The following is an 18953-nucleotide window of genomic DNA, read 5'->3' on the forward strand; positions in this document are numbered from 1 at the left end:
GTTGTTTGTTGTTTGTTGTCTGTTGTCTGTTGTCTGTTGTCTGTTGTTTGTTGTTTTATGTACCACCCATCTAGCTGGGTTGCCCCAGTCACTCTGGATGGCTTCCAACACATATATAAACATAGTAGAAGATAAAGGTAAAGGGGCCCCTGACCATCAGGTCCAGTCGTGTCCAACTCTGGGGTTGCGGCACTCATCTCACTCTATAGGCCGAGGGAGCCAGCATTTGTCTGCAGACAGCTTCCGGGTTATGTGGCCAGCATGACAAAGCTGCTTCTGGCGAACCAGAGCAGCGCACGGAAACACTGTTTACCTTCCCGCCTGAGCAGTCGCTATTTATCTACTTGCATTTTGATGTGCTTTCGAACTGCTAGGTGGGCAGGAGCTGGGACCGAGCAACGGGAGCTCACCCCATTGCAGGGATTTGAACCGCCAACCTTCTGATCAGCAAGCCCTAGACTCTCTGGTTTAACCCACAGCGCCACCTGGGTTTATTATAAACATAATAAAGCATAAAACATTAAGAACTTCCCAATACATCATAGTAAAAAGGTAACGGTCAAGGAACCCTGGACGGTGAAGTCCAGTCAAAGGCAACTATGGGGTGCGGTGCTCATCTCAATTCAGGCTGTGGGAGCCGGCGTTTGTCCACGGACAGCTTTCCAGGTCATGTGGCCAGCATGAGTAAAACACTTCTGGCGCAACGGAACACCATGACGGAAACCAGAGCCCATGGATACCCCGTTTACCTTCCTACCACTGTGGTACCTATTTATCTACTTGCACTGGTGTGCTTTCGAACTGCAGGAGCTGGGACAGAGCAACGGGAGCTCACCCTGTCATGAGGATTCGAACTGCCATCCTTCTAATCTGCAAGCCCAAGAGGCTCAGTGGTTTAGGCCACATTGCCACCTGCGTCATAGTCATCATTACTATTAGAAATTGATCAGAACATAAGAAGAGCAGTGCTGGATCCGAACACAGCTCCTTCTAGTCTAGCTGTCTAGCACTTTGATCTGGCAGTGGGCAGCCAGATGCCCTTGGGAAGCCCACGAGCAAAACCTGAGCACAATGGCACTCACTTGCCACTCCAAGCAACTTCTCTCTCCACTAAAAGAAAAGAAAAGAAAAATCTGAAGATTCCTACTCTATGCAAATGCCAAGGCATTTTGGAAGCGGACAGGAAGCTCTTTCCCTTTTCTACCATCCCCCAGTTTTTTAGCTGGCTGCTTCATTGAGAATTGCTTTACATCAGGATTCCTCTTTCCCAAAGGGATCCTCTGCTGTGTGGACTCCCTCAAAATCTGTAATCCTTAAAATAAAATAAAATAAAAACACCTACAACTGTCTAAATATCCTTCCCAGCTGCTGAAGAGCGCAGGAAGATGGGAAGAGACAAATATGGGTATGTTTGCCCCTGGGATGATTTAGCCAATTTCCTCCTCTTTTGAATTGCAGGGAAGATAAATACCACCTAGCATTTGATAGCTGGTTTGTATCTATGTTTGAGATCAGCACAGTGAGCGAGGAGAGAGGCTGTAATGAAATGCACTGATGGTGCACCAGTTAATGAAGCAGCAATGAAGATGTCACGGAGAGAGGGGGGAAGACTTAGAATATAATTCTTAAGCGGCATATTGGGAGCAAGAGCAAATTAGGAGGAAGGTGGCTTAAAAGGGGGAGAAAATGTTTCAATCTTGCGTGAATTTGTCAGCAGAATATGAACCTGGGCAGTTAACTAGCCTCTGTTCCCTATCCTATTCCCAGCAATTATTATTTTTGGGGGGGGGACCAGGGATTTCTGCTACCCAGTGAATTCAGTCCCCCCACCCCCACCCCCAGTACATATTTGGTCTTTTGTCTTTAATCTCATTTCTAAGCCATCTGTTTGAATGTGTTGTGCACCGCAGGATTAAGCAACAAAGTCTCTTCTGTTCTAGGATGGGGAGTCCTGGCAAGCTAATTTTAACACTGGCTTGTTTTAGGCTTTGTGCAAACAAGCTCCCAGTTATAAGATGAAGATTTTGAAAAAATGCTCTGACTGGAACTACCCTTTCTGGTGGTATGCAGTGGACCCCACTGCAAAAACAAAAACAAAAAAACCCCAGACCTCTTTCTCTTGCAATGTTCAGCAATGTCAAAAGTGTGGTGGGTTAGGGTTATATTGTTTTTAATTTGGATTGTTACCCATGTTATCTGTGCCAAAGCTGGAGGAAAGATTAGTGAGAGGGGGATTAGGGGGTCCATATCTCTTCAGAGGCAGTTTTAGGGTAGCTTGACCAGTTCAGTTGCATTGGGTGCTGTGCTGCGGGGGGGGGGGGGGGCTCAGCAATGCTGTAGAACAGAGGGCGAGAAGGTGGAGGGACACCAAACTTTAGCATCACACAGGTCACTGCTGAAATTGAAGAGCCCCAATTCCGTCACTAGTCTCTTTTTATTTTTCTTCTTATATTTCATAAAATGGCATTTTTAAAAAGGACTCTGCTGGTGAGTTTGCACCATGCTGACCTCACCACCGCCTCTTTTCTCCTTCTCTGCCTTCAAGTGAGCACCAGCAGGGAAACTGGTGAGTGGCAGAGCTCCACCACATCCTCTGCTACTGCTTGGACTGTGATGATGCCTCTAACCTTTGCATAACTGCAGTGAAGCCTACTGTACCAACATCGTGTCCATTACAATCCTGCCTACTAGGCTTCCTCCTCCTCCTCCTCCTCCTCCTCCTCTTCTTCTTCTTCTCCAGCTTAGATCAGACAGTACCCCTCCCTGCTGGATTTCAAGTGCTCGACAAGAGACTTTCCTATATCAGCAGACATTTTAAGTGGGTTTCACTAAGCCCGTCTACAGAATGCTGTTTTCACCTGTGCTTTTTGTTCGTTTTGAAAACGTTATATCATTTTGATGGCTGGATTGTTGTGTGGATCGTTGTATAAACCACTTTGCAACCATCTTGTGGTGGAAAAAAGCAGCCTATACATATTGGGGGGGGCACACTAACAATTTCTAGTAATAACTGATTGCAAGGGCATTGCGATTTGCCCATGATACAGCAGGCTGCGTGTGAGTTCCCCCTGGAGGCTGCCATTATTCACCTGGTGAGCCTCTATTCAGGATCAGGGTGGCAGCCAGTTTCGAAAGAGTTTCCAGAAATAATTACTGAAACCAAGGTGATCTAGCAGCTCTTTCACTTGGTGACCCATGTTTCGTCAATAATGAAATATCGCTGCTCAATAGTCTGGGTTTTTTTTACCAGTGTTTCAACTGAGGCATAATTTGCCCAGGGGCATATTAAGAAGACAGAGTATATTTTCATGATTAGGAAATTGATCTGTCCTGCCTCGTTTCCTTCAGCTTGAAGAGAACACCCCCTGTCACCTGCTTTTAAAGGCTGGGGACATTTCTGCAGTGACACTGGACTTCATTAGATGTGTTTTTCATGAGTATTAGTCTCTTCCCAGAGACCCCTGAGGGGGAAGCTCAGTCATTCATTTATGTCAAAGCCCATGAGGTATTTTATACTCAAAGACGTCCGTCATGTATACGAACTAGTGCCTACTAAAACTTCACAGGCTGAAAATTAGATTGGTTTGAAGGAAATGCGGAATGGCCCAGAATGCGCCTTGATTTCCTGCAGCCTTTCCAGGTTACTACAGAGCTGTATCATTACCGCATTGGTTTGAGTCAGAATCCCAAAAGAAGAGAGCTGTCTCTCTTGCCAGCACATGCAGAGGAGCTTTTGTCTTCTTACACCAGAACAGAAGCTCCTCTGGCTTGATTGTTACATGACAAAGGTGTACCGAAGGATGGCGGGGAACTGGCAGACAAAAGCCAAATGAATGCTTCCCACTGCTCTTCACAGCAGATGATTCTGGAACAATATCTACATCTAAAACATTGTTTCAAGGAGTGCATTTTGAAAGCTCAAAACAAATAGGATCTGCAGCATAATGTTACAGCATGAAGTGCTGTTGGTCACGCCATTTCACCCCCTGCTCCAGTTATTTTATAAAAATAATTCCCCGCTCCCAAACAGCATTCTGTTTGCACTGAACATTTTCAGATCTCATTAAGCTGTTTCTTGGAGATCCTTCTTCCCCGTCTGGATAGAACTTTTCTCCCCAAAAGTTTTCTTTTAAGTAAAGTAAAGTAGATTTGGAAGTTGAACGGAATCCGTTCCAGAAGTCCGTTCGACTTCCAAAATGTTCGGAAACCAAAATGTGGCTTCTGATTGGCTGCAATCGAAAGCTGCGGAAGCCCTGTCAGATGTTTGGCTTCCAAAAATAGTTCGCAAAGTGGAACAGTCACTTCCAGGTTTGCAGTGTTTGGGAGCCAAACGTTCGAGAACTAAGCTGTTCGAAAACCAAGGTACGACTATACTAGCCAAAAATCATGACAAAACCGTACAAATACAATTAAAAGAAAACACACAAACACATAGCCTCTGTACAAGCCATCAGAACCATATATTGCAAGGGAGACTCTAAATGGGGCACCTCCACGACTACATGCAATGTATTTCTATTTGGACCTCCAAATCTCCCTTACAATTCACTGGAATTTTCTGCCCTCTTCCTGACCTTTCTTGCCACCGGCACATTATGGTTTGTTGCACTTCTGCAAACCTTCATTTTCCCCCAAGCCTGCTGATTCCTCCCTCTTGTGCTGCTGTTTTAGCTGCGGAAGCATGGGCGTACCCAGCGAGGGGCAGGGGGGCAGCTGCCCCCCAGAAGCAAAAAAAATAAAATAAAATGGTTATAAAGTCATGAAACGGAACAAAATTAGGTAGGGCGATGGCGAATAATCAGTTGTTTACCACACTGAAATGGTGTAAAAACTGAGAAGTATCTAGAGCCACCTAGCGACTGGTAGAGGAATCTATGTCAGCCAGCCATTGGGAGTCAAGGGAGGGAGAGGTCTCTAGCAGGCTCTAGCAGAGAGAAGAGGGAATCTTCTAGAGGGGTCTAGTGAGTTCCGTGTCACTAAACTGAGCCATCCACTATTGGTTTACCTTCTTATTTACATTTAGAAGACATCGAGGCTGCCTAAATGGATATAAGAAACTGGTTCCAAAAAGGTAAGTTAAGTAATTTCTGTAGAAAATTAAATTTTAAAGGGTAAAGACCTGGCTCAGAAGTACAAAGGGAGAGGACAGACTGACTGGGTTGTGTTTGATGAGCGTCCATCGGAAATTCTTCAGGGAAAATCAGGACTTGATTGAAACGAAAGTTTTCTTCAAACCCAAGAAAAATGATATTAGTGTAAGACATGTAACTAGAATAAAAATGTAAAAAAAAATCAAGCAAATAATTGTAATAACTATTGTAATAAAGTACTGCTATAATTATATAATATACAACTGAAATTGTTGATTTTCGCATGAAGTGCTAAAATCCACCACAGAATCATACAGGAGGTCTGGAAGTCATATAGCAAATGTTAATGCATCACGTAAATTGACTACGATGGGATGTACTAAATGAAACATCCCCAAACTCGGCCCTCCAGATGTTTTGGGACTACAACTCCCATCAGCCCTAGCTAACAGGACCAGTGGTCAGGGCCAAGTTTGGGGGTGCCTGTACTAAAGGCTAGCAGATCAGGAGGTCTTTCAAAAGAATTTAAAAGACAGGTTTATCCTCGGCCCTGACAAAGCATCTCCACCCCAGTCATCCAACCGAGACACTGAGATCCAGCTTTGAGGGCTGTCTAGCGGTTCCTTCAATGCAAGAAGTGAGGTTACAGGGAACCAGGGAGAAGGCCTTCTCAGTAGTCACACCCTCCCTGTAGAACGCCTTCCCCTCAGATATCAAGGAGATAATTAACTATACAACCTTTAGAAGACATCTGAAGGTAGTTTTTAATATTTAATATTTTATTATATTTTTGTATGTGCAAGAATCCTCCCCGAGTGGTTGGGGCAACCCAGTCAGATGGATGGGGTACAAATCTTCTGCAGGCCCCATTTGTCCACATCTATTAGCCATGACAATATAAGCAGGGACTCTGCATTCCTATGCTGCATATATATTTTTAATCAGTTATCCTACTGGGTGAAGATTATTACCTTCATAGGAACTAACTCTTAGGAGCCGAAGTCCCTTCACCCCACCCCACCCATAAAATATTTGAGGGGGCCAGCCCCCACCCTCATGTTGATGGGCATTGCCATTCAAATTGTGTGTGTGCATTGCACCATGTGATCGATTATGTGGGGCGGGGCTTATCTGGCCCCTCCCCCCAATATCTTACTCAAGTTGGCACCCTCGATTAGCTTTATGATGAGGGCATGCTCAGGGATATATCCTTTTTTTTGGTCTAAAACTGTTATTCACGTCAGTTTTGTATTTGTGAAATCATTAATATTTGCAGCTGTTCTTGTACTTTTAAATTATATTCATATAGTGTGATGATTAACAGCAGGACAACGAAAGTGGATTTTGCATGCATTTATGGTTGCTAAGAGACTTTGGGCTAGGAATGAACAATACCCATACACAATGGTCTGAGGACCTCATAGTCCTAGCTACATTTGAACATATTTGAAACACATTAAATCTGTGTGGATACCTATCTGGACATTTAGAGGACTTGTATTAATTAATCTATTGCTTTTTGTAATTGTTTTTATTAAAGATTGTATTGGGTTACAAAAGGACATACATCGTTTCTATTTTCAGGTCATAGAAGTCTTTTCTACAGATCAGTTATATTTGATGTGAGACTTTAATGTTGTATACAGGGCTTATATTACTTTATAGGTTTAACTTAAGATTCGTGTGCTGGTGCTCATTATGTCCCTATTGTGGACTGACGTTGGATTTTTTCCCCCTTATTATTGCTATTATTTATAACTATTTTTATTTTATATTATTGTCTTTAATTCTTTTCTCTTCTCTCTTTCCCCCTCTTCATTAAACTATTATGTTTATTATACAGTGGTACCTTGCTTCCCGAATGGCTTAGTTGTCGAACAAATCGGCTCCCGAATGCTGCAAACACGGAAGTAAGTGTTCCGGATTGCGAACGTTTTTCAGAAGCCGAACATCCAAAGTGGCTTCCATGGCTTCCAACTGAGTGCAGGAAGCTCCTGCAGCCAATCAAAATGGTTTCGGGAGTCGAACGGACTCCCAGAATGGCAGGGCCGGCCCTAAGGCAAGGCTGGGTGGCGCAAGGCGCCAGGGGGGCGTCGCGCTGCTCCGCTCGCACGGCAGCCGCGCCGTGCGCTGCGCCCACGCGGCAGCCACTCTCAGAAACGGGGGGAGGGCGCCGGAGGGATAGTCCATGCCAGGGCGCCAGGGCGCCAGATATGCTTAAGACGGCCCTGCATAATGGATTCAGTTCGAGAACCAAGGTACCACGAGAGAGAGAGAGAGAGAGAGAGAGAGAGAGAGAGAGAGAGAGAGAGAGAGAGAGAGAGAATGAATGAATGCAGGATTAGATTGTCTTTGGTCCAATCCAAGAAGGCAGTCCTTCTGGGGTTACCAGCATAGAACCCACAGGCACGCATGTGATCATAGATGTCTTTCCTTGTGCCCACAGAGTCCCCTCTCCAACCCTTCTCTGCACTAAAATTAGTCTTGTTGTAGCCAATATAAGAGTTTGGAATCTCTACTTATTTTGTTTGTTTGTGTGTGTGTGTGTGTGTGTGTGTGTGTGTGTGTTGCTCACAACAGTTCTCCTGGTTTGCAAATGGTCCCACGAACCCAATAAGGTTGGTGTGGGAACTGTGTTGCAGTTCTTCTGGAAGCTCCTTTTCTTATTTCATTTCTTCTTTTTCTATTAGTCGAGTCTATTATAATAGCTTGTCAGATAACAGGAGTTACAGCATGCCTGATATGTCAAAGCATCTCACTTTACTTTCAACTTAGCGCACATTACACCATTAGGGTACCAGATAGGATGTGATCCAAATACTAAATGAGTTACGAGACTCGGAAGAGATATCCCAGAAGTGCTTTCTCGCAATGTTTAGCCTTCGAATTCTGGCAAGTGCACAGTCAGAACACGCCATAAATGGCAGCGATGCAAGCAAATTTATAAAGATTTGGAGGAGGATTGAAATGTTAACTGTATGAAATATCCGATTAACTCTTGCCCTCTGCTTCACATTTTTAGAATGAATTTAAACTAAACTCCTGAAGCCCAGTGCCATTGTCGTCATTACACATCCCACCCCACCCCCCACCTTTGGTGGTAGATGATTATGACTTTTGAAAAAAATCACGGCAGTTCCATTCTGCAGGGGATTAAAGTTTCCTGGAATAAATTAGAGTGGGTTAAAAATGTCCAACAGAATTTTAAGGCCTCTGCATAATATAGGCGTCACAGAGTTCTCTTTGCGATGAAATGAAACTCTAGCTAGGTAAATAACATTTGTCAGGGAACTGGTTTCCTGATTCTACACTCCTGTAAGCCCTCTTTTATTAATATTGCCTGTGCCATTTCCCGCATATGTGCAGAAAAGAATATTAAATAATTCTAGAATTTGCCTGAAAGGCCACTGAGCAACATTTTAATCAAAATCTGCACTGCGTTCCACTTTACATATGCCGCTGGTGAAGATGCCCTTTCTCATATGAGCCGCAACTATGTTATTATATAGATCCAGTCAAAAATAGTCATTCTGCTCAGAGTAAGAGACAACACACTGATGTTTTCTTTTAAAATATGTGCTAAATAATGACTACAAGATTATGAGTGATGGGTTTTAGGTTTGGTTTCATCGCAACAAGAACATGTAAGGCCCAAAAATGCCAAATAGAGGCAAAACGAAACCAGAAATTTGTGTGCTGTGGTGTAGGAGACCAGCTTTTATTTGTTTCCTTGAAGATTTATACACAGTTTTTACTTAATAAATAAACTCAGAAACAGCTTATATAGTAAGTCTCCCCGACTCTCTTCCTGGCTGTAGTTAGACCCAACGGAATGCATCACATGATGGTTCCAGAAAGGGAACCATCTCTTTGGTTTTAATTAATTTTTGTATTGACGTTTTTATTCCATAAAATTTATAGACTGCTTGATTGTAAAATAATAAATAAAAAATCTCAAAGTGGTTTAGGTAAAGGTAAAGGGACCCCTGACCATTAGGTCCAGTCGTCACCGACTCTGGGGTTGCGGCGCTCATCTCGCGTTATTGGCTGAGGGAGCCGGCATAAAGCTTCCGGGTCATGTGGCCAGCATGACAAAGCCACTTCTGGCGAACCAGAGCAGCACATGGAAACACCGTTTACCTTCCCACTGGAGCGGTACCTATTTATCTACTTGCACTTTGACGTGCTTTCAAACTGCTAGGTTGGCAGGAGCTGGGACCGAGCAACGGGAACTCACCCCGTGGCGGGGATTCGAACTGCCGACCTTCTGATCGGCAAGCCCTTGGCTCTGTGGTTTAACCCACAGCTAAAACCATATTATCAGGGGAAATTGCAATACATTGAAACATACAATAAGTTAAACTACTGAAACAGATTAAAATTTACACCAGCTTTTGTAAGCATCTGTGTAGACTGGACTGAACAAGAATATGAGGAGATGGATAAGGAAAAGAAGGCAACAAAATGCACACTGTTTGGCTGACTATAAAACTCATCTGTTCACCCAAGCTTTTCGTCGCATGTGATCCAGCTGTGTTGATGCATTTTGAGCACTTTTACAGAGTTAATCCATTGGTCCATCTAGCTCAGCATTGTCTCCACTGATTCGTGATGTATTTTGTATTTATGAACGTAATTTCATTTGTCGATTTTATCCATTCACCGCTTTGGCAGTTCCACACACACACACACACACACACACACACACACACACACACACACCGGTGCGCCTACATATCACTTGAAGTAATCAAAGTGTTCTGGGTTTGTTTTGCAACAATTCTGTCAGGTGGTCTACCATGATCTTAGATTACTGAGGGCTCAAATAGTGATTTGCCTAAGGCTGTTCACTGGGATCATGAAGCTAAACTGAGATTTGAAATGGAGGCTTTCAGCTCATAGCTCAAGCTCTTAACCAGGAAAGGCAAGACGTGCAAATCAATCAGTACCGTATTTTTTTCGTGTATAAGACGAGGTGACTGGCTCGCCTCCAGCAGCCCCCACCAACTCGACCACCAGACCAAGAGCACCTGCCGCCGAGAGCTACCTTGACTATCTCTACTTGCACTTTTTCTCTCCCCCTCAAACCCCCACCCCGTCCCCCTGCTCTGCCTCAGCATCCTACTTGGGAGCCCCCTGTCCATTGCTTACACTGAGGGGGAACAGCTTCTGCACCTTTCTGCCCACACCAAGTATTGTCCGGATTTTCACGTCTATTTTAGGATTTTGTTTGCTTAGTTTTGGATTTAAAAAAAAATAGGGGTCGTCTCATACATGGGGGCGTCTTATACATGAAAAAATACGGTAATTGTAACCAGGGGCGGATTTAGGTTTGATGAGGCCCTAAGCTACTGAAGGTAATGGGGCCCTTTATATGTCCAGCTGTCCTTTGCCAACAACAAATTGTCGCTGTTTTTTGTGTTGAATATATGCTATATGGTAATTAAGAACAGATTAAGTTTGAGAACCAAGGTACCACTGTATATAGAAATGAGCAAACCTGTGATATTTTAGGGAGCAGGCTAGTATTTACATCATTGGAGCCTAGGTAAAGGTAAAGGGACCCCTGACCATTTGGTCCAGTCGTGACCGACTCTGGGGTTGCGCGCTCATCTCGCATTATTGGCCGAGGGAGCCGGCGTATAGCTTCCAGGTCATGTGGCCAGCATGACAAAGCCGCTTCTGGCAAACCAGAGCAGCACATGGAAACGCCGTTTACCTTCCCGCTGTAGCGGTTCCTATTTATCTACTTGCACTTTAACGTGCTTTCGAACTGCTAGGTTGGCAGGAGCTGGGACCGAGCAACGGGAGCTCACCCCGTCACAGGGATTCGAACTGCCGACCTTCTGATCAGCAAGCCCTAGGCTCAGTGGTTTAACCACAGCGCCACCTGGGTCCACAACACAAAACACTTGCACTATGTAGGTTTTATGTTATTTGTTTTTTTATCTTATATTTTGGAAATGTACAACCAGGGTTTCTTTCCTTTTAATTTTTTGGGGGGCCCCAAGAGAGTGGGGCCCTAAGCTATAGCTTGCTTAGCTTATACGTAAATCGGCAGTGATTGTAACCATGGATGAGCAAGCAGGTATAAGTGCCAGTTACTATTCTTCCTCCTACGGACTGAAATTTCTGAGAAAGGCTTTCTTTCCTATACATCAAGGATGAGGAAATGTTTTGACCTGGTGTGCTGAGGTCGTTATCGCCACAAGCACCATGGGCCAAATTTGACAGGTAGGAGGGCCCACTGATCTGTCAATCACCTGACATCACGATGACATCATTATGATGCCAGGTGACAACAGTGCCTTGAAAGAGTGCTTCCCAGCAGTTTCTATTGAATAGGTTCCAAGTGGTTTCTACTGAATGTGCTCTATTTCAATAGAAACATCTTGGAAATGCACTTCCAAGTGAAGGACATGCATTTACCTTCTATGAACTGATTTTAAATAATGGGTATAATTAGATGGTGGTCCATGGAACCTGAATCTCATTTGGTTTTGGTCATTGTACAGAATCCTAGATCTCTTGTTCCTTTGCTTCCCTTTTTTTCTTTTTCTCTTTCTTTTTTGGAAAAACTTTAAAAAGTGACTTTGCTTACAAGGTGGCTGGGGGCATTGAAAAATGTGGCACTAGTGAGACCCCAGCCAGCCCGCCATTTCAGTCTGCCCAGAGGCATCTAATCATATCAGTGAGCATATGCAAAAAGTATGCAGATCTGGGTCATGTGGCTGTGCCTGGAGGGAGGGAGGGAGGGAGGGAAGGAAGGGAGGGAGGGAGGGAGGGAGGGAGGGAGGTTGGTTTCAGGTGCCAAATCAGGTGCATCAATATATCCATCACACTTGCACACTAAACACCTGAAGAAAACCTGGACGCACCCAGATCCTGCTTACGTTCAACGCAAAAAGGACATCACAGTTATTTGCCGGCTGCTTTTACACAACATGCAATATTCTTTTTACAGCAGTACCTTACCTAATTAACAGTGAGAATTAATAGTCATCAGAATTAATCAAATTCAGTATGAAAGTGCTTGGCTCAGGAGAGCTCTGGTTCAATTGCTAGTGCCATCAGTGAGATCATTAATTTAAACTAGATGAATAGATGGGCCTTGGGGCATTGACACAGGAGTTGAGGGAGGCTGTTCAAATATTCAGATCCATTTTGGGCTCCATGCAGAGTTGTCAAGTCCTATCTGCAAAAGTCCGTAGATGCTGATTTGCAGTTTTAGGACTGGGAATCCCCACTTCCTTTGGAAATATTAAACAGCCCAGATGCACACCCATTATCTTGAGGCTAGTGGTTCTGCCTGACACTATAACACCTAAAGGTGGGGACATCTTTCAACCGGTTCCCCACAGTTCATCCTGTGCAATCCAGACACAGTGCAACAGAGAGAGGACAATTCAGTTAGGGACGGAGGAGGAATTCAATTCAGTTCATATTTAAAGGCACGCCTACCTAACTGGCACTTTCTGAAACAAGACACAAACTGAAACACACACATCCTTCAACATTTGCACTTCTCCAAATGTTGCAATGAGGTTCTCCAGCCAAGTAATGTGTACAAAGAAACATATACTAGGTTAACCTGTGAGAAAAATATGTTGATTAGTGAAAATAGTATGCAAGAAAAAATGAACATACTAGGGGAAATTGCACACCAAATGGGTTTATTAGGAGAAATTCACACGAAAGTGCTGATGAACTTTCATGAGGACTTCTTAAAAATGCAAACTGATGTGGAAATGTGGAGAACTGACCTGAAGAGTGGAACAATTGAGGGGGGAGGGGCAAATTTGCCACATCCCACCTGCTGTTGTTGTTGGAATCCATCTGTCTTGAGAGAAAATGGAATGTGCCTCCAAGTGAAGTGTTAGCAGTATCAAACTGACCTCCCTGGGGTGCAAGCCTAGGCACTATGTATGGAGGTCCTGGGCTGCCCAGATGACAAGACCCCACTTTCAGCCTCACTGATGTGGTCCAGAAGAAAGCTGAGCAATGCATCTGGCACCAAGATGCTGCATAGGCAGGTGATTTTGGAAAAACTGGTACTTCATTGTAGTGATCTGTGCTTCACTCATCATTCTGCTCCTGCCACCCACATTCAAGTTACTAGCCCTCAGTGATTTGTATGTGTCTCCATCAAGAACGACAACAAACTGTAATGCAAATAGGCTCAGCAACATAAATTTACATGCCTCAAAGAAGCCATGGTGACCTTTTCTGAAAAGGTATATTCGCTCCCCATTCTCAGCATAGCATTTAATATCACTATGTAGAATTGAGCAAGATCCTAGTCCCACCTCAGTATCAAACAAGTGTTATTTATCTGAACATAGTTTATTTTTGAGTCATTCTGGATATAGACCTGTTTTGAGCTTGATTCTGGTTTAGATTCCTCATGACAATAGGCTCACTTTTTCCAAGCCAGTACATCTCTCTCTCTCTCTCTCTCTCTCTCTCTCTCTCTCTCTCTCTCTCTCTCTCTCTCTCTCTCTCCGTGTGTGTGTGTGTGTGTGTGTGTGTGTGTGTGTGTGTGTGTGTCTCACAAGCAAGTTTATGCTCAGTGGCCTTCCAACAACTCGAATAGGAAAATTAACCTTCGCCAACCAACTTAATTTGTTTGGCCGTACCACATACTGATACAAAAGATAACTAAGAGAGGAAGTCATAAAACCACATTATAATGCAATAGAGAATAGCGCTCTGCAGTAATGTACTTGCTAATAACATCCAATATGTTCATACATTTAACAACATTAAAATGTAAATGTTAAACAATTTGTGAGAGGAAAGCTGTTTTTCATCGCTCTTGGAAATGCATTCTGCTGGCCCTGTTCTCTTTTCATCAACTAGGGTAGATCCATCCATTCATCTATTTATCTATATGTCTAAAATACCCCCTTGGTTTTCATCTTGCCTATAAAGAAAGTAAAGAATCATGAAAAAATGCAATTAACAATCAAACTTTACTATCCCCTTCACAGTCTTTCTAGGCTTCAGTTACACCCAATCTAACCCAATTAATCTTTCATGTTGAAAGGATAATATATAATAGATAATGACTGGAATTCAGAGCATAGTTACACACAGCAAAAGCCTACTGAAACCAATGGGGCTTATTCTGATGCATGTGTGTTTGTTGGAACATTCCCCCTCCTAAACCGTACATCTCTATAAAACCTTCAAAACTGAATAATTAATTACCAACCACACAGTTTATCCTCTGAATTTGGAAGTATGATAAATCAGTCCAGATTCAGGGAAGAGTAGAAGATGATGCCTCACACTGGCCCAATATTATCAGCAGTTTTTTTGGGGGGGGGATCTAAATAAAACTATGCTACTATAGTAAGAATTACGGTGCTGGAGGAGACTCTTGAGAGTCCCATGGACTGCAAGAAGATCAAACCTATCCATTCTGAAGGAAATCAGCCCTGAGTGCTCACTGGAAGGACAGATCGTGAAGCTGAGGCTCCAATACTTTGGCCACCTCATGAGAAGAGAAGAATCCCTGGAAAGGACCCTGATGTTGGGAAAGATTGAGAGCACTAGGAGAAGGGGACGACAGAGGATGAGATGGTTGGACAGTGTTCTCGAAGCTACGAACATGAATTTGACCAAACTGCGGGAGGCAGTGCAAGACAGGAGTGCCTGGCGTGCTCTGGTCCATGAGGTCACGAAGAGTCGGACACGACTAAATGACTAAACAACAACAACAACAACACTATAGTAAGAAAACTCTTGATTCTTAAAGCCTGAGGCCATTGGGGGGGATCAGAAAAGAGGGGATCGTTTCAGCCCACATTCCAGTTGTCCCTTTCAATGGCACCTATTTGCTTACCATTAAAGGCTGTGGGGAAAAGAAAACATATTGACAAGGGTCAGAGAATGCAAAATTTGTCCCTGGGTGTTTCCTTAAAAAAATGTATCTCTCTTAACAGGGGCAAAGAACACTAGTGGATGAAGGGTTGTGCCCAAAATATTTAAAATATATAAATAAATATTGTGGCTTTTATAGAATCATAGTATTGTAGAGTTGGAAGGGACCCCAAGGGTCATCTTAGGTTACATTGTTTCAGATTATTTTAATGTGGGGGGTTTAGTCTTCTTAGCATAAATTGTAAGCAACCTTAGAATTGTAAATGAGCTTTTTTTTAATAGAAAAAAATAAGCAGCCAACATGGTGGCCCCGCCTGATGTTTTTAGACTCCAACTCTCATCACCATTGTCCTTGCTGGCTGGGGCTGGTAGGAACTGGCTGGTAGGAACTGGCACTACGTCGGGGAAAGCTGGGCAAGATACTTCTCCAACCAAAAGGTTTTTTAAAAAAATGTATCTCAGGGATTTAAAATCAGGCATGTGCTTGTGGGTGGATGGAAATGGCTGTGCCACGACTGCCTTTTACCTATGAATTTGCTGCCTGAGATTACATTTCTGCAATGTCACCCAAAGAACCTTTACTGTGTAATTATGGCTCAGATTGCAGCACTGGTCACGAGAGGGGGGGGGGCTCTGCTATTTGGAAAGATTTGCAAATGCAGCTCCTTGATTTCAGTGGAGTGACTTTAGCTACGGAGTGCTAAAACAAAAAAGAGCAGAAATTCAGCAAATGGGCTCAGAATCTCTAGCCAATACCCATTGATACTGAAATATATTGTTATCACCTCCCTAATTCCCACTAGCACGAGAATTGTTCATTCTAGGATTCTCAATCTGTTATAAGGAATTTAAAAGCCAATGAAAGAAAGAGGGAGCTTCTCTTACTGTTGACAGGGAAAGAAAAAAATGCCCAATAACCTGATCTTATGAGCTATTAAGCTGAAGTACAGATTCATAGGACACAGTATATGAATATGCTTTCCTCTAATCAAGTTAAAGAAAATATATAATGGCCCACATTGAGACAAGGCAACATTAAACTACGGTATATACACCACAGTGGTAGTGATGCAAAAACGGGCTTGTAAATTGACATTTACAATCTGAAGAAGTGTGCATGCACATGAAAGCTCATACCACTGACAAACTTATTTGGTCTCTAAGGTGCTACTGGAAGGATTTTTTATTTTATTTTTTGTTTCGACTACGTCAGACCAACACGGCTACCTGCCTGTAACTAAAACTCATTAACCTGCATAGGGATTTAGTGAGAGTTGCGAACAGGCCTATCAGAAATGACGGTGTGATTGTGGGGTGGGGTTTAAGCTAATTGGGAGAACCTGATTGGAGGGCTGACTGTCTCTGGGGAGAATTGCATGTATCCAATTTTGATTGACAGGGGGATCCTTTAAATAGTCAGCGTCCCTGGGGTTCAGCTCCTTCCTGCTAGTGAATTTAATCTCCCTCCCGCCCACCTCCTTTTTTCCTGCAGGTTTAGGTTGACCTTGCTATGGTGCCACCTGTATTCAGGGGTCAGTAGGATTTTTTCCATTTGGCTGATTGGCTGTGCCATCTGGTTTTTCGCCTACTGCTTAGCAATAGTCACAGCTTGTTAGGGTTGGCAGGTTAGGCTTTGGTTGATGAGTTTGGGAGGGGCATCGCATGGAGGTGCATGCCCCTCAGTGGTTGCTCTTATAGAAGTATTCCGCTAAAGGAATCCTGGGGCTCCGGGGCTCTAGTCTTTACACCCCCGCAATGGTGCAGGGCTGGGGCCAATACAGAGCACGAGCCTTGGGGAACATTTCTGGAGGGGGAGATTGCCTGTTGCTCAGCTATCTCCTCCACCATGCAGTGTTTACTTGACTTTCCTATTGCAGGAAGTCAGAGCTGGTCCTGTCCCACCGTGGGGCAGAAGATTAACCAAAGCCTAAGGCCAACACTCAAAATTAATTGTAATTTTAAATAAAGTTGTGGCCAAAATTATGCCAAAACAAAAACCTAAAATAATGTGTCTGTCTGAGTTATTGGTTGGGAATTTCTGGGGGGTCTTGGCTCACAATAAGGCAGGGATAGTCAACGTGGTGCTGTCTAGATGATGTTGAACTATAGTGCTGGCCATGAGCATACTGACTGGGGCTTATGGGCACATCTGTGAAGGGTATCAAGTTAGACAGCCCTACCCTACCTCCACTGTCAGAGGCAGTATGCTTTTTAATGCCATTTGCTGGGAATCACAAGTGGGGAGAGTGCTGTTGCTCTCAAGCCCTGCTTTGGGCTTCCCATGGGCAAACTGGTTGGTTGACCACTGTGCAAACAGGCTGCCGGACTAGGTAGGGCATTGGCCTGAGCCAGCAGGCTCTTCTTGTCTTCTTACAGCCATTTTTAAGGGCGGCTCTGGTCTTTAGGAGGTATGGCCCCATATTTCTCATAATACAGTCCATAAATCCAAAATGCTCCATGGACAGCATATTTTAAACTCCTGTGGAAGTTTGGTCATCTGACCCGTTTCAAAGAGAAGAACGCTTTCTTTCTGAAGAAGTCACTTTTTGAAATGGAGGTCAAGGGACAGGAAGTTGCAGAACTCAGCTTCCAAAGCTGACTCACCTGATTTGATCATGATCTGGATCAGATCACGGGTCCACTTCAGAATCTGAGGCAGCCTGGAGGTTTCCATAGAAATTGTAGAGTTGGAAGGATCATCTATTCCAACCCCCTGCAATGCAGGAATATGCACCTGTCCCAGATGGGGATCAAACCTGCAACCTTGGCATTATCAACACCATGCTCTAACCAGCTGAGCCACCCAGGCCATGCTGCTTCTGTACTTGTAAAAGCTATTTATTGCCTTTCTAAAAGTTCAAAACAGGTCACCCAGCTACCTGCGACCTGGACTGACTGCTGTGCAGAGCTTCTTGTTGCCACATGCTTTGAATACAAGACTGTAAGTCCCCCTGAGAGTCTGTAAATCTCAGGAAGAATTGCAGGTAAAAACATGACTATCCCCAGTGCCCCTCCTTTGTTTTCTCTCATCACAATACCTTTTTCTTTTCCAGCTGGTTTTCAGTGTATACTAACTCAAGCAATCACTGGGCACAATTAAAGGGAACAGTGTCTTATGGTCATTGAAATCTGAATTAATTTACCACCAAGGAGGCAATTAATGGTGAATATGCTTAAATGGGTTATATGGGCATAGTTATGTTACAAGCAGTGGCGTAGCAAAGGGGGGCGATGGGGGCAGGTTGCCCCGGGTGCCACCCTGGAGGGGGGGGTAACATTCGGCGCCCCCTACTGGGGAACTTTTTTTAAAAAATCTGTTGCATGAGATTTTTCAACTGTTCTTATATGTTCTTTCAATGCTGATTTCATATCTGAAGACAGTTTTGTTCTGTAAGTTCTAGTTTTTTTTGCAATTCATGTTTTTCACTTTTCAGGCAGAGCCGCGTGGGGGTGACAAAAAAATTCCGCACCGGGTACCACCTGGGCTTGCTACGCCTCTGATTACAAGAACCTAAGACAAGCCTGCTGGATCAGGCCAATGGCCTGTCTAGTCCAGCATCCTGTTCTCACAGTGGCCATGTCTGTGGGAAACCAACAATGTTACATACTGGTGGGTATTATTTTATTGCAGGGATGAGGAACAGATGACCCTTCACATATTGTTGGACTCCAGCTCCCATCCACGCTAACTAGCATTGCCAATGGTCAGGCTTGGTGGGACTGGATAACCTAGAGCAGTGTTTCTCAACCTTTTTGGGGCCACGGCACACTTGTTCCGTGAAAAAAATCACGAGGCACACCACCATTAAAAAAGTTTAAAAAATTAACTCTGTGCCGCCCTATATTATAATTATGACTGTAAGAAACACTTGCCAAATATTGCTTTCCGGCGGGTCAGTGTTGTGTATTGGCGGCCGCCAGGCTCGTTTGCACTGAGCTTTGGGAAAGAGGAGGAGAAATATTGCTTTCCGACGGGTC

This window comes from Zootoca vivipara, chromosome 12 (genome assembly GCF_963506605.1).
Source record: "Zootoca vivipara chromosome 12, rZooViv1.1, whole genome shotgun sequence".
Lineage (NCBI taxonomy): Eukaryota > Metazoa > Chordata > Lepidosauria > Squamata > Lacertidae > Zootoca > Zootoca vivipara.